At 44.9% G+C, this 13,120-nt stretch overlaps 1 long non-coding RNA gene across 1 annotated transcript in view; it reads right to left on the bottom strand.

The window, feature by feature from the left end:
- Positions 1 to 1,955: 1,955 nt before the first annotated feature.
- LOC112978374 overlaps positions 1,956 to 13,120 on the bottom strand; it is a 16,361-nt gene continuing 5,196 nt past the window's right edge. The window contains exon 3 of the long non-coding RNA XR_003257876.1: positions 1,956 to 2,997. This is a non-coding gene — a long non-coding RNA (uncharacterized LOC112978374). The remainder of the gene's footprint in view (positions 2,998 to 13,120) is intronic.

The following is a 13,120-nucleotide window of genomic DNA, read 5'->3' as shown; positions in this document are numbered from 1 at the left end:
CCCAGCACCCACACGCGGAGGCCGGCCAGCAGGCGGAAGGCGGCCCGCGCCGCCACGTAGACGGCGCCCAGCGCGCCCAGCCAGTAGAGGAGGCCGGCGGCGGGGAGAGCCGCGGGAGCCACCATGCTGCGAAGGCGGCCACGGCGGAACTGAGCCCTCCCGGCCACCGCCGGCCCGCAGCCGTCACGGCGCCCGCCCCCGCCCCGCCGCTATTGGCGGAGAGGCTGCTCAGCCATTGGGTAACTTAGCAACGCGGCTGGCTCCGCCCGCCCGAGCGCCGCTGCGGCCCCTGCACGCTCCTGCCTCGCCGGAGAGGCGGGGGGAAGGGAAAGAGCGGCCACACGCCCCCGTACTACTTGCGGCCTGCGTCCCACGTGGTCGGCACCGCTCTTTTGCCACTATTGGCCGGGGCAGCCGCCCATCATCCCGCGGCCGTGCTGTGATTGGTGCTGCGGGCCGAACGTCTCTCAGGATTGGTGGGAAGAGGGGGTTCTCCTCCCGCCCCTACTGACGCCATATGAGCCCATTCATAAAATGCTCAGGCTCCGCCTCCGACCCTAACAGGCCCCGCTCTCGCCCCTTTCGCCCCCCCCTCTCCCCGCGCCGCCGGTGCCCGCAACGGTTTGGCCTTGCGCGCGGCGGGGGGAGGGGCACCCTGCCGGCGGCGGCGCGGCCGTTACCCGGACCGGACTGGACCGGCCATTACCGGCCCGGCGGCCGCGGGGCAGGTCCCCGCGGTGCTGCGGGGCCCTCGGGGGATCTCCCACGAGCCGACACAGGGCCTCGCTTTCCTCTGCGGCCTTGCGCGGGCGCGGGAGCCGCAGGCCGGGCGCCGCCGGGCGGGGGAGGGACGGGGAGCCGGCGGGGGCGGGGGCTCGGGCCGCGCAGCCGCGCTGCTCCGCCCCGCGGGTCTCCACGGCGACCTTAACGCAAGCACTAGCGAGCGTCGCCTGCGCGGAGCCGGCACTCGCRCCTCTCTCAGTTGTTCACAACGGGCGCAGACCGGGCAGCCTGTATCTCGGCTCTCCTTTCTGCCCCGCCGCGGGAAGCGGGTCATGCCCAGCTCCGGCCGCTGCTGCTTTGGGCCCCCGAGGTCCGCCGAGCCGCTGCGGTGCCCCGGACTTGATCCCCTTTACGTGCCGCTTTGCCCTCCCAGACACCCCCTACGATCCCGGCTGAGCTCGGCTACAGCTGCCGAACCGAACCTCGGCCGCCCAGCAACTTCGGGGGTCGCTCGCTGCCTGCCCCCCAGGGAGGCCGCCACCGCCGCAGCTCTACTCGCGCCTCGGCTCCCGGCTTCGGCACCGGCCCGTCTGCGGGAGCCTCCGGCTTCCCGCTCCCCCGCGGCGCCTGCTAAAGCGGCGCTGCCCAGCGGCAGCCCCTGCCGGCTCTGCTCCCCTGCGCTGCCCGCCACGGGCCTGCTCGAGCCCGGTGCGGCCTCCCCGCGTCCCTCTGCCAAGCCCCAGCAAAGTTGCTTGAAAAATTCCACGGCTGCAGACTGCCTACTGTAAATCAAATGGATTTGTAAACCGTATTTCGTTTCTCTCTTATTGTCCTTTTCTATGTTCCCTAAGCTTTGTGTGGGGGGGTTGGGTTTTTTTTTGCTTCCATATGGCATGAGCAATATTGTAATATAATAATGCAAGTATTGTATTTCTCAAAGTCTGGACGGATCTTGTATTAGGTGGTACCCTAAATGAAATAGGTAAGTAGAACCCTGAATGTTACATCTTGATGTCCCAACTGGATTATGGCGCCATCGGGGAAATAAGAGTTACAAAGACTAGCCCACCTCAAAGCTCTTATCTGGAAACAAGACTCTTACATATAACATCAACAAACTCATGTAACCAATCATGTGTCCAGGTACACGTGACCTAGTATAAATGAAAGATCATTAACTGCAAAAGGGAACAAGACCAAAGAAATTAAATAAAATCACACTTTGATAGGTTTACCTGTTTTATTAGTTTAATAAAAATACATGTTTGTTACATTTCCTGTTATTAAAAATATGTATACAATAGCTTATCACTCAAACATACAAAATTAATAGAAATGAAAGGTCTCTGTTCATAATCTGCTTGTGGAGAACAATTACATTCACAGTGGGATTTCAACTTCATTGGATTCAACAATACACTGTAGGCAGTGATGCAGATTAAAGGCATGGAACTACCATACACTTGGCAGTGAATAATTTGTCAAGTCATTGTTTTATTGGCTGATCCATAGGCTTATGGTTGATTTTTAGAAATTAATCTTTATCAGACACCAGTTGCATCACAGCTTACAGGGAATAATACATCACTGAATTTTGCTTATTCCATAACAGGAAGTATGTATCCATCCATACTGTGATTTATTCACCTTTTTTTTCCCTTCTGTTTGTCAGTCGCTCAATACTGAAAGATGGCATCAAACTTTCACCAGGTTTTCTTCCCTTTTTTTTTTTTCCAAAGAAAACTCACCTATTGCCCAGTGGCTACCATTGTTAGAACGGTATTATTTGCTAGGGCTAAATCCTGCAGTCTTTACACAGGGAAAATTCTCAGAAGCCCCACTAAAAGTGTATCCTGCATAGGAACTGCCAGAAACAGGTCTTGATTACAAGAGCAAAATTGCTGGAATCTCATTTTCCTTTTGTTCCATACCAGTCCTTCCTTACTTTGTAGGCCTACTTTATTCTACATGGAGAATCTCTGCATTTTTGCATGAACATTTGTGGAAAATAAACAACTTGGTTACAGTATGAGAAATGAATACAGATAATCAGATGGCCATTCTGGCATCATTCCTCACCAGGGACACAGTGCAATTATACATTGTCAGAAAGAACATGCACTTGCTGTGGTCATGCTGCAAGGTAGTTGTTTTTCTATCGGTTGTCAAAGTAGTTCCTCAAATTGCGTTTGCAGGAAAACGATCACTGCTGATTCTCGCTCTTCTGTCTTCCAGAGGTCCAGGCAATAGAGAGACAGGATACCGCAAAAGCATCTGGAAAGAGAAAAGGAACCAATTTGTCCGGCTCCAGTAGGAGATCTGCTAGAAGTCAAAGACAAAACAAGACCTGAAGACGGAAGATAACAGTATAATCAGGGTCACCAGCGTGTCCAGAACAGAAGTGAACTGGGCTGGACAGTGTACGCAGAGGCTGGAAGAAAGGAGACGTGTAGGGCAACCTGCTGAAGGGAGTGGGTGACTTCCTATGGTATGTCCATGTAAGCCATGCTGCAGTTACCACAGTAATGCTGCCAATTACAAATGGGTCAGAAATAGGGAAGGAAGCACATGGGTGCTATGAAAGGTTTGTAATCTACCTGTCTTCTATTATGTCTACTGCCCACAGAACTGCTGTTGTGCTATTCCTGAAACCTCTTGTCTGAACATCCATCATGTTGTGGGTCAGGACAGAAACTCTTCCACTGTTCTCAGGGAGCCAATAAATCCCTGATGGAGAAGCATAAATACAGCAAGGCAGTCCTCAAAAGTTTTTGTGTTTAAAAAWATATATATATATTGGTTATTCAACACCGTTGCTATTTTTTACGCTACTCTGTACAGAGAGAAAGACAGTCCTCTGAGAGGCTTACAGGCTACATTTAGAAAAAGATGAGTCACAGACAGGGAAAAAGACTCACTGGAGTCTTTATACATTATACAAAGGTCAGCTGAGGGATTTGGGGTGTTTCTTGTTTAAGGTCATCATGCATTCCTGGACACCAGGCATATCCCCCTTTTCAGGGATAATCCTGGTCTTTTCAGAAGCTTTGCAAAACTGTTCCCATTTCCCATAAGCTGCTGCAAAACCTAACAGAGCATCGAGTCAGCTAAGCTGATGGAACCGACTGCAGACATTTTGAATGTACTCAGACATCAACATGCACACATGCGTGTATGAGAGTACCTTGCCACAGCCCCAGAGAGATCCATGTTTGCATGCCATCTTTTATCAGTCCAGGCATGTAGTCAGTTCCAGATGACTGCAGACGCAATTAGGTTCAGGGTAGTGATGCAAGTGTAAGTCAGCTTAGCTATGTTGCTCCAGTACATGTAAGGTGACTAAACTGTACGGCAGATCACATGAAAGACAAAAGAGAAAGTATTTAGGAGAACTAAAGGAATAAGTACATGCATGAGTAAATAAGGAACAGTAAAAAAAAGAAAATCAGGATGGAGAACTACAGACAGGAAGAAATCAAAAGATGGAAAGAAGATGAAATATAGCAAAGAGAAAAGAAATAAAATATGCTGAAGGGAAGATAAAAGAGCATCCAATAGGAAGAGACACTCAATGTTTATCAGTGATTTTTTCCTGCGACTTTGCTGCCACATGAGCACCTTACAGGCAATCACACATCTCAATAAGAACACATTGCAGCGTTTCACACATACTTCCTCCCACCCTCCTGTCCTAGGCTACCAGTACATGAGCTCCGTAGTTGAAAATGAAGGTAAGAGTCGCTTTGTTTACAGTGAGGCTTGTAGCCAGGTGGTCTCAGCAAACAGGAGGCCTCCGAGCTGGGATTCATTCCTCACCCAAGCCTGACTAACCCAGGTTACAGTGCCATCTATCCTGCAAGAACAGTGAGCATAGCAAGGGGGCCGTCTGTGGCATGTCACTTTTCTTCCTGCCACTGAAAAGAGATATAGTCATTTGTTTCATTAAGTGGTATTCTTGCACCCAGCACTAATTTAATCCCTTTACAAATATGTTCTTCATTCTGTCAAGTCAAGTGCAGCTCTTTCTCTCTCCTATGCAGTCATTCTACTCTCATGCCTTTATTACCATTACTCACACTCATTGCAGTGAGGCCAGATTCAATAAAGGGCCCCAGTGCTGCAGTGCTGAGCACTGCAGTGTCTCTTTGCCCAAATTCAGAGCTTCAGATTAGACACCTAGCCTCCATACATAATGCAGAACAGCCAGGTATTCAAGAATAGGATCTACACTGGCCCACCTGTTCAGTGAAAAACTCCCTACATGAACTAGCTGGGCATGCTGATAAATCTCTTGCAACACCTCAAATAGCAGTGGACCCTAACAACTCTAGGTTGAAGCTAGATACCTTGCTTGGGATTCCCAGTCCTGAACCTTTTCCTAGGTACTTAATCTATCCCTTCTGCAAGGGTCATGGTAGCCCTCCTTCCCCACACACTCCTTAGCATTCACCTAGGAACTCAGAAACTCAGGTTTCCCTCCTCTGCCCAAAAGGGTTTTCAGCAGCAGAATGTCTTAACTACATGGCACAGATCTGTGTTGGGTGAGGCTGTCTCAGTCCCTCCTGCTGAAGCTGGTCCACAGTACACACAATATCTGATTGTCTGTCAGCCTAAACAAGGTGAAAGAAAGCCAGCATGACCGGAGAGGTTGGAGTGCTGGAGGCAGGCATTCTCATCCCACCCAACACGTAACTCTTAAGCATTTATTAAAGCAGTGTCTTTGGACACACCTAGAAGCAGGCATCTACATAACCCTCCTCTCTCCTAGCATGTTCCTCAGTTGGGCAGGGGTTTGGGTATCTACATTTTGGACTTAGGCCTCGAGAATGGCAGCTAGCTGGCTCTTTGCCCTTGAAGTCCTCATGTGGCCCTAACACAAGGCACCAGGTATTCATAAAGAAGGGGCAGCCCACGCTGCCAGGCACTGAACAACCACAGAAGAATAGATCATCCCTGCTCTGCAAAGCTTACAGGTGTAATCAAGCCAGACAGAAGCAGACTGGGAGAAAGCGATAGAACTGATAACATTAACTACCATAATAAATAAGCAAGTAAGGGCAAGTTTTGATTCGTGTGTTTCTCTAATTCTGCAATAGCATGCTTTTGATGATAGTTTCTGTTAGAAGGACAGGAACCTGTGAACACAAGTCAGCTGTCTTAGCTTTGAAATTGAGTTACCACACTGCGTAACATCCACACTCTTCTTGTTTCTTAAATAAAACTTGGGCTTTAGCAACCTCCCCTTCTGCTTCAGAGATTAAAGTCCTGAATTTCTCAACAACAAATCACTGCAGGTAAATATAGCAACAGAGGCTAAACAGAACCTAATGCAAGACAGTGGTTGGCACATTAACTAATTGAGTCTACAGACTGTAAATTCAACATGCCGTGCAGACACACATTGATCTTCATGAAAAAGTCAGTTCAATTGCACTTGCAAAGGATACATTATAAGTGGGCCTACAAACTTCTAGTACTTTATAAAGGGATTTTTCACTTTCACCTACTACAGGTTAACAGGTGAGCTCTGCAGTCTCTCATAAAATCTCTAAATTCCTCTTTTTACTGCCATTCCCTGCTAAGGGTTCCCAGAAGTGATTACAGTGAGGAGCTCCAGATCCCCTCCTCATGCAGGGCAGGGAACAGCTTGAGTAGATCATGCATATAAAGGGTTTTTTTGCTTTTTTTTTTTAAATCACCAGCAATGCTGGAAATGAAAAAAGTACTTCTTCAAAAGAACTCTAATAGGTGCACATACTGCAAATCCAACTGTAGAATATATTTAGTGGAGAGACATACTATGGGCAGTGGCAACAGAAGATTAACCTTCTTCAGTTGTACAACCCACTGAAATGTATTGATTTTGAGCTGAAAATACCATCTGTAGAAACAAAATAGTGTATTCTCATTGTTTAATCTTTGATGTTGCTGCTATTTAGTTTAGTAACTGTAGATAAGTGATATGGATACTTGTTCACATAAAATGAACAAAGTTCAGGAACATGTGTCCCTCCTGCCACTGCAATGCTCAGTGTCACCTCACATGATCCATTCACTTTCAGACCCAGATGATGGACTACATTTCATAATAAACCTTTGTCCCCCCATCTCTAACCTAGTGTTCATCCACTACGTTGTATCATATCAACTCATCCCTCTTTCACTGGATTCTTTGGTGGAATATGTCAAATGCCAAATGGTCTCTAGCCCTCCCCCTGCTCCCACCCAATGCATCTGTTGTCACTGAGAGTGTTAGCCTAGGACAAGTCTGCATCATATCTGCAGACCAGGAGCCACACAACATTTCCTCTCTTCCACATATCTACTTACCCTCTTCTGTATGCCAGCTTTGTCATCGCAGACTTAAAAAACAAACAAAAAAAAACCCCACACAAACAAAAACCACCTTCTTCCTTGAGTGTCTCCTCAAAGGTCCACTGCTTACCAGATAGTTTTGGTGCCCCTACCATAACTTGGTGCTTCTAGAACACTTTCTGCCTCCAAGTATTTCATGAACATGAAATACACTACAAAGAATGCCTGTGTAGTAGAATACATCACTCCTAGTTTGCACATGAATCTGGCACCAGGTTGAACGAGGACACTATTAGGGACAGAAGCCGAAAGCAGAATCTCAGCCTCCTGTTGTTGACACCTAATTATGCTTCCTTCTCCTCCCCTCCCCCATTATTTTTTATTTTTTAAATGGTCTGGGTTCTACATCTCCAGAGGAACTCTAACCATTAAAAGCTGGCATTTTAGAGAGACCTTGGAACTAGTCATTCCCAGTATTATATATAACTCTCCATTACAGTAAGGATTTTAATCCCAACTATCCATCATTGTAGATGGTTGCCCTAACCATCAGCTTTAGAGACGCAGTCTTGTACTCGCTCCTCTCCAAAGAGAAGTATTTTTTCCATCATCTCTAAATACCTCAGAGGTCCTGGGAAGAACAAAGCGCAAGAGAGGTGCAGAGGGGATTTGAACTTCAGTTTCCCACGCCTTACACACTGGAACTGACAGACCACTGACACGCAGCATGTCTCCGCGCACCTTGTGAGGCCCAGCCACAGCAGACTGCTTTAGGAGTGCCTGGCAGGACGGACCCCACACGTAACATCGGCAGGCAAATGCCTTGTTGGTACAGCCCAGTGCAACTAAGCTGCTCACCAGTGCTAATGTGAAGGTTGCAGCAATGGCACCCAGTCACCAGCACCTAGGCAGGCACAGAAAGTTAGGGGCAGGAATAGTGGTCCTCTCATGGTTAGGTGGCACCCAGAGCAGGTGGTGTGGAGGCCTAAAATTTATCTTTAGATGCTCTAGTCCTTCACCCATGGATGATAATAGAAAAATAAGTATTAAGGGGTGATACTGTGTTGTGGAATTTACGGTAGTAGAATATTGCCTCACTCAAACAGGTGAGATCTGGCTTCTCCAACTGTCAATACTGGCTAGTGCTTGATAGTGGAAGAGCAAAACTCATTTCACCTTCATAATTTAAACCAAGCTGTCAACTGCCAACACACCACAATAAGAATTGTAGCAATCATTCAGACTGTCTTTCCAGAGAGACACTCAAGACAGAAATGACCACCACCTCTCTGAAATAGGTACAAATAATACTTTTATCCTACTTGATAATCAGTTATTCTGCTTTGATTAATTTTTGAGAGAAGGTACTCCAGGAAACAAAATAAGTAGCTCCAAGAAATGTCATTTCCTTCCATCCCGAGGTTTTCACAAGGTGGAAAGAGACCGGGGAATGCATAACTTCGTATTTCTCTTCTTTGTATTTCTGCTCCTATAGATGCTGCTATAACAACATCCAACAGCTTTTGTAACAACTATACAATCATTTCAGAGGTGCTGAGCTGGTTTTTTTTCATATGGGAGGAGCTTATCAGGGAGATTACCCCTACCCCTACCCCTCCTTTGACTGTTTTTTATTCTGTGAATAGGAGGAAGTAAATTATGTAAGACGAAAGACACCACTAAACACACCCACCTAGAAGGCCATCATTCAGCTGATGCAAATCACTATCCTCTTGGAGACATCAATAAAGAACCAAAGACTTACAGCAGCTGAAGACCTGGCTCCAAAGTATTCATACTAATAATTACCTTAAAACAAAACAAAACCCCCAAAAAACTAAAATGCTGCTACAGGATGCAGTGAACAATCTCTTTCCAAGTTTAATGCTATCAAAACCAAGTTCTGGCATATACCTAAATTTTGTTCAGCGTGCAAGTTCCCACTACTTTCATATACTGATCCTTTGGTATTTCTATTCAACAGCTAGCAAATGCAGCAAAGTTGGTGTACGTGCATGTGTATATATGTGTGTGTTGTGAGTATAGACATGCACACATTCCACCCATACTTATTTGTATAAAACCAGCAAAAGAACAGACTTGCCCTACTCTTAGTAGCACTACTAACACCCCTTTTTAATATGAAAACATTAGGCTTCTGTTCCCATTTTGCTCCTGTTATTGAATCATGTGAACATAATTATCAGCCTTATCACATGAATGTTTCTCACTTCCACAAAGATGTTCCTAGAATCAGTAGCATTTCAAGCTATATAGCACAGAATAGCACAATATAGCACAGAAGAACACAAGTAACTGGTGGCCCTGACGAAGGGTCTCTTTTCGCAGTGGAAAGCCTTGCAGGGTAACACAGGCAAATCCTGGCCCAAATCAGGCCAATTTCACAAAATTACCTTTGCTGTAGTCTTAACACTGTGCTCCCATCATTTCAGTGAGAATGTCCATGGCTTCCTTCTAATTCAAAAAGTTCAAGAAAATAACAAGTGTATGCTATGATTAGTTTTTTTTATTATTTATTTATTTAGAGGAACAAACTTATGATAGAAGAGGAAAAAAACCCTCCAGGAATCCAGGTGAAATAATGACCAAGTGTGTTTCTTTCCTTACCCATAGAATCTCTTTACAGTCACATATCTCCCTTGTAAGCTTCAAGTTTCTGTCTGCAGCTCACATACCACCCTCTATTACAGAGAAAGTGTGCAAGAAACCATTTAGAGATAATATATATTTCTTTTTTGTCTTCCAAGTCTTTTATACTGTCTCCTACCAAATGAGCCTTCCATTTTCACATGACTTGTTCACCTCTAGGGGGATGAAGGAAGTTTAATCCCTATAATCCATCCTCTGTTTCAGCATCTAGAAAAAGTGCCACTGGTAGCACTTAATGTATACACTGATGATTAGATTGACTCCATCACTTAACTTCCTATTCAGTGGTCAATAGAAAATTATCTCCTTTAAACAGATTCTTTCTCTCTGAATAACCTGATACAGCTGTGGACTGAAAGAAAAAATGAGAAAGGATGACTGAGCAGTGATGGTTCAATTCCCTGCTTTGTGGAGATTTCCCAAATAGCAACAATGCCAGGTAAAAATCTAAAGTGTCTGCATGGAGCATGGTAGTCTTGTTCTGAAAAGCAATGTTCTAATTTTACGGTTCTTCAATTAATTCTTCAGTACAGCACTAAATGTTGTATGCAAAAAATGGGTTCTAAAAACAAAAGCAGTACAAACACACAAGGCCTCATGTAACATCCCAAGGGAGTTTATTATACATACACTTAAAAATGCAATATTTTCTTGCCCTAAATGACTTTGGGGGTTTCATTTAAATTATTTCATTAAAATTGTTCCATAAAGACTTCTAAGAATAGCCCATCCAGGGATGAAAAGTTATGGCAGTGCTGTGTGAGGAGACCTTCAACCATCATTCCATGTATAAAGAGTACAAATCGTACAGTTTGTCTACTCCAAAAGTTAAAGTCAGTGAGGTCAAAAACGCGTTTTCTTTTCTGTCAGCATATTCAGAGTGTGCAGATGATAAGCTATGGGTAATGAATGTAACTGAACTACTCTGCTTCTGGTAAGGGTCCCAAGGAAGAGGCAAAGGCTTGATTAATGAAAATAGAAACAAAGATGACAAAAATCAGCAATACTTTCAAAAGTGTGCCCATTGCAAATCTACACTTCCATCTCACAGTCATAATCCATTTTACCAGAACACAAGATTACAGAATTAAAAGAAGAGATACTCAGGTTTCCTGAGTCAAACTCCCCACTACTGCAGAGAACCACATGTTGATGTTCTTTTGTGGATTCAAACTTCATTAAAAAAAAAAAAAAAAAGACTTTTTATTTGAAATCACTTTAAAACATCAGTGGTCTGATAGACCTGTAGCTTCCAATAAACTCTGTTCATTACCCCTTTATACCCATTTGCTTTGCTTGCTAACACAAATCTTGAGCCCATGTAGTTCTTTTCGTTCCCTATACAAATACTATGTAATTGTCACTTTTGTGCCTTTCAGCAAACAGTCTCTCAAATCCTCTTAACATTCATATAGTCCTTTTCTGCATCTGTATAAGTTCAAATCCATTTATTTGAGCATGGGTGATTAGTTATACATTAGGCTTCAGATAAGGTATCACTAGAGCCATACACTTTGACATTAGTATTTTCTATAGATACTGGAAATCCCTCTCGTAAAACATCCTAAGACACTACCTTTTTTTCCCCTCAGTAACATCACATCAGTGATATGCTATCATTCTGCCACGGGCTATGACATCAGGTAATTCACTGCCAGATGATGAGCTCATCTAGAATAAGTTATGATTAGCTTCTATTTGCGTAACCATATCTTCCATATCACGAAGTCTCATCCAATTCTATCAACCTTAGTTTTGATTCATCTTGCTTGCACATAGATATTTCAATCCTCCTCCCTGTTGCTAATGCCTCCCAGTTTTGTGCCATTATAAAATTTCATCAGCACGATTCTAATTTTTCACAAATATCACTAAAGAAAATATTAAATATTTTCTGAAGTGGCCTTTAAAGAATTCAGTCTGTAGCCTCCTTTCCATTAAAGCTTCCTCTTTCCACCTGTTATTTCTCATTGCATTCCTAAGTTGCCTTACAATTTAATTAATCCCCATTTTCTCCATCTACCATGTGAGAAATTATGTAAAAATATCAAACATTACTGAAGATGAAACACATCAGATCTAGTGTATTTTTTTCTAGAAAACCCTAGTGTAAGACAACAAGTTGGTCTGCCACAAATTTTGAATTTCAAGTATTCTTCAACAGCTTAACTCTGCAAGTCCCCTGGCATGCAAGGCAGGCACTTAGACTCTTCTCTCTCTCCTTTTTTTTTTTGTGTGTATCTGACAATTTCTTTTCTAGATAAATGGACACTTTTCCTCCACGAGAATAATACCTTCCTTCAAAAAAAAAGTTATTATCTTCTTTACTGAGAATTACACCCATGCCCGTGTACTTTATGGATTGTATTTCAGGTGATGATCATCGCTAAAATATGATGTGCTTGCTGATACAAATACCAAAACAATTGTAAAGCTCCTCACACACCTCCTTTCAGGCCAGAATTGCAATACATGCAATAGAAAACAAAACAAACCTATTATAACAACATTTCCCTTTTTTGTTTTGCCTCAATGGTATTTTCTTTGAACATTTTAACTTAGTTAACAGATTAAAATATGTTTTCTTCTGCATTTCAAGAGGATAACAACTATTACAAAAAAGTTACTGCCTAACAAGAATCCTTCCTGTTCCATTTGTAGGAAATGTTTAAGCATCCTCAGCTCTAAGTTCAGTTAAATGCAGATGCACACACTAGTACCTTTCAAGATCTGTCTCCTAAAAGCAAGAAATAAAAGCCCAAAATGTATCAAGTTCACCGCAGACTAATTTTACACACTATTATTTGTCATTCTTTTCACACCCCAGAGGCTACCTTCAGCTTAATCACAGCTTCCTTAAAAACATCAGAATCTTTACCAAGAACCTGACCTTGCACTTTGGGCCTATCATTAGCATAAACTAAATACATATGCAAATTTTTTTCCTCCTTTTTCTTCCTCTCCTGCCTTGTCCTCAGGGAAGATACCTCACTATCAGGTAGACTACTCGCTTCATGGATTTGTCCCTCCGTAACTTCAACCCGCTTCGCCTCCTGCACGCATCCTAAGTCCTCCTCTCCGCAAAGGAAGGAAGAAAAGCAGGCAAAGTTCGGGAGATCCCTGTCGCAAGCCGCAAGCACCTGCCGTCTCGGCGAGCCGGCCCGTTTCCCGAGAAGGCCACGGGAAGGCCGATTTCTTCACCGGAACGCGGAGCCCGCGGCGAGGAGCGGGGCCGGGGCGGCACAGGGGGCCGAGCGGGGCGTCCCGCTCCGCTCGCCCCGCGCCTCCCTGCGGGGCCGCCGAGGGGCTGCGGGGAGGGGGCCCGGCGTGGCCGCGGCGGCCCCGCACAGCCGTTAGTAACCGGCCACCGGTCACAGCCGCGGCCCCGCGGACGGCGCCGGGGGGCGAAGCC

The sequence above is a fragment of the Apteryx rowi genome, unplaced genomic scaffold (assembly GCF_003343035.1).
Source record: "Apteryx rowi isolate R43461 unplaced genomic scaffold, aptRow1 scaffold_122, whole genome shotgun sequence".
NCBI lineage: Eukaryota > Metazoa > Chordata > Aves > Apterygiformes > Apterygidae > Apteryx > Apteryx rowi.
Note: the sequence above shows the minus strand (reverse complement) of the source record. Positions and strands in the feature narration are given on the sequence as shown.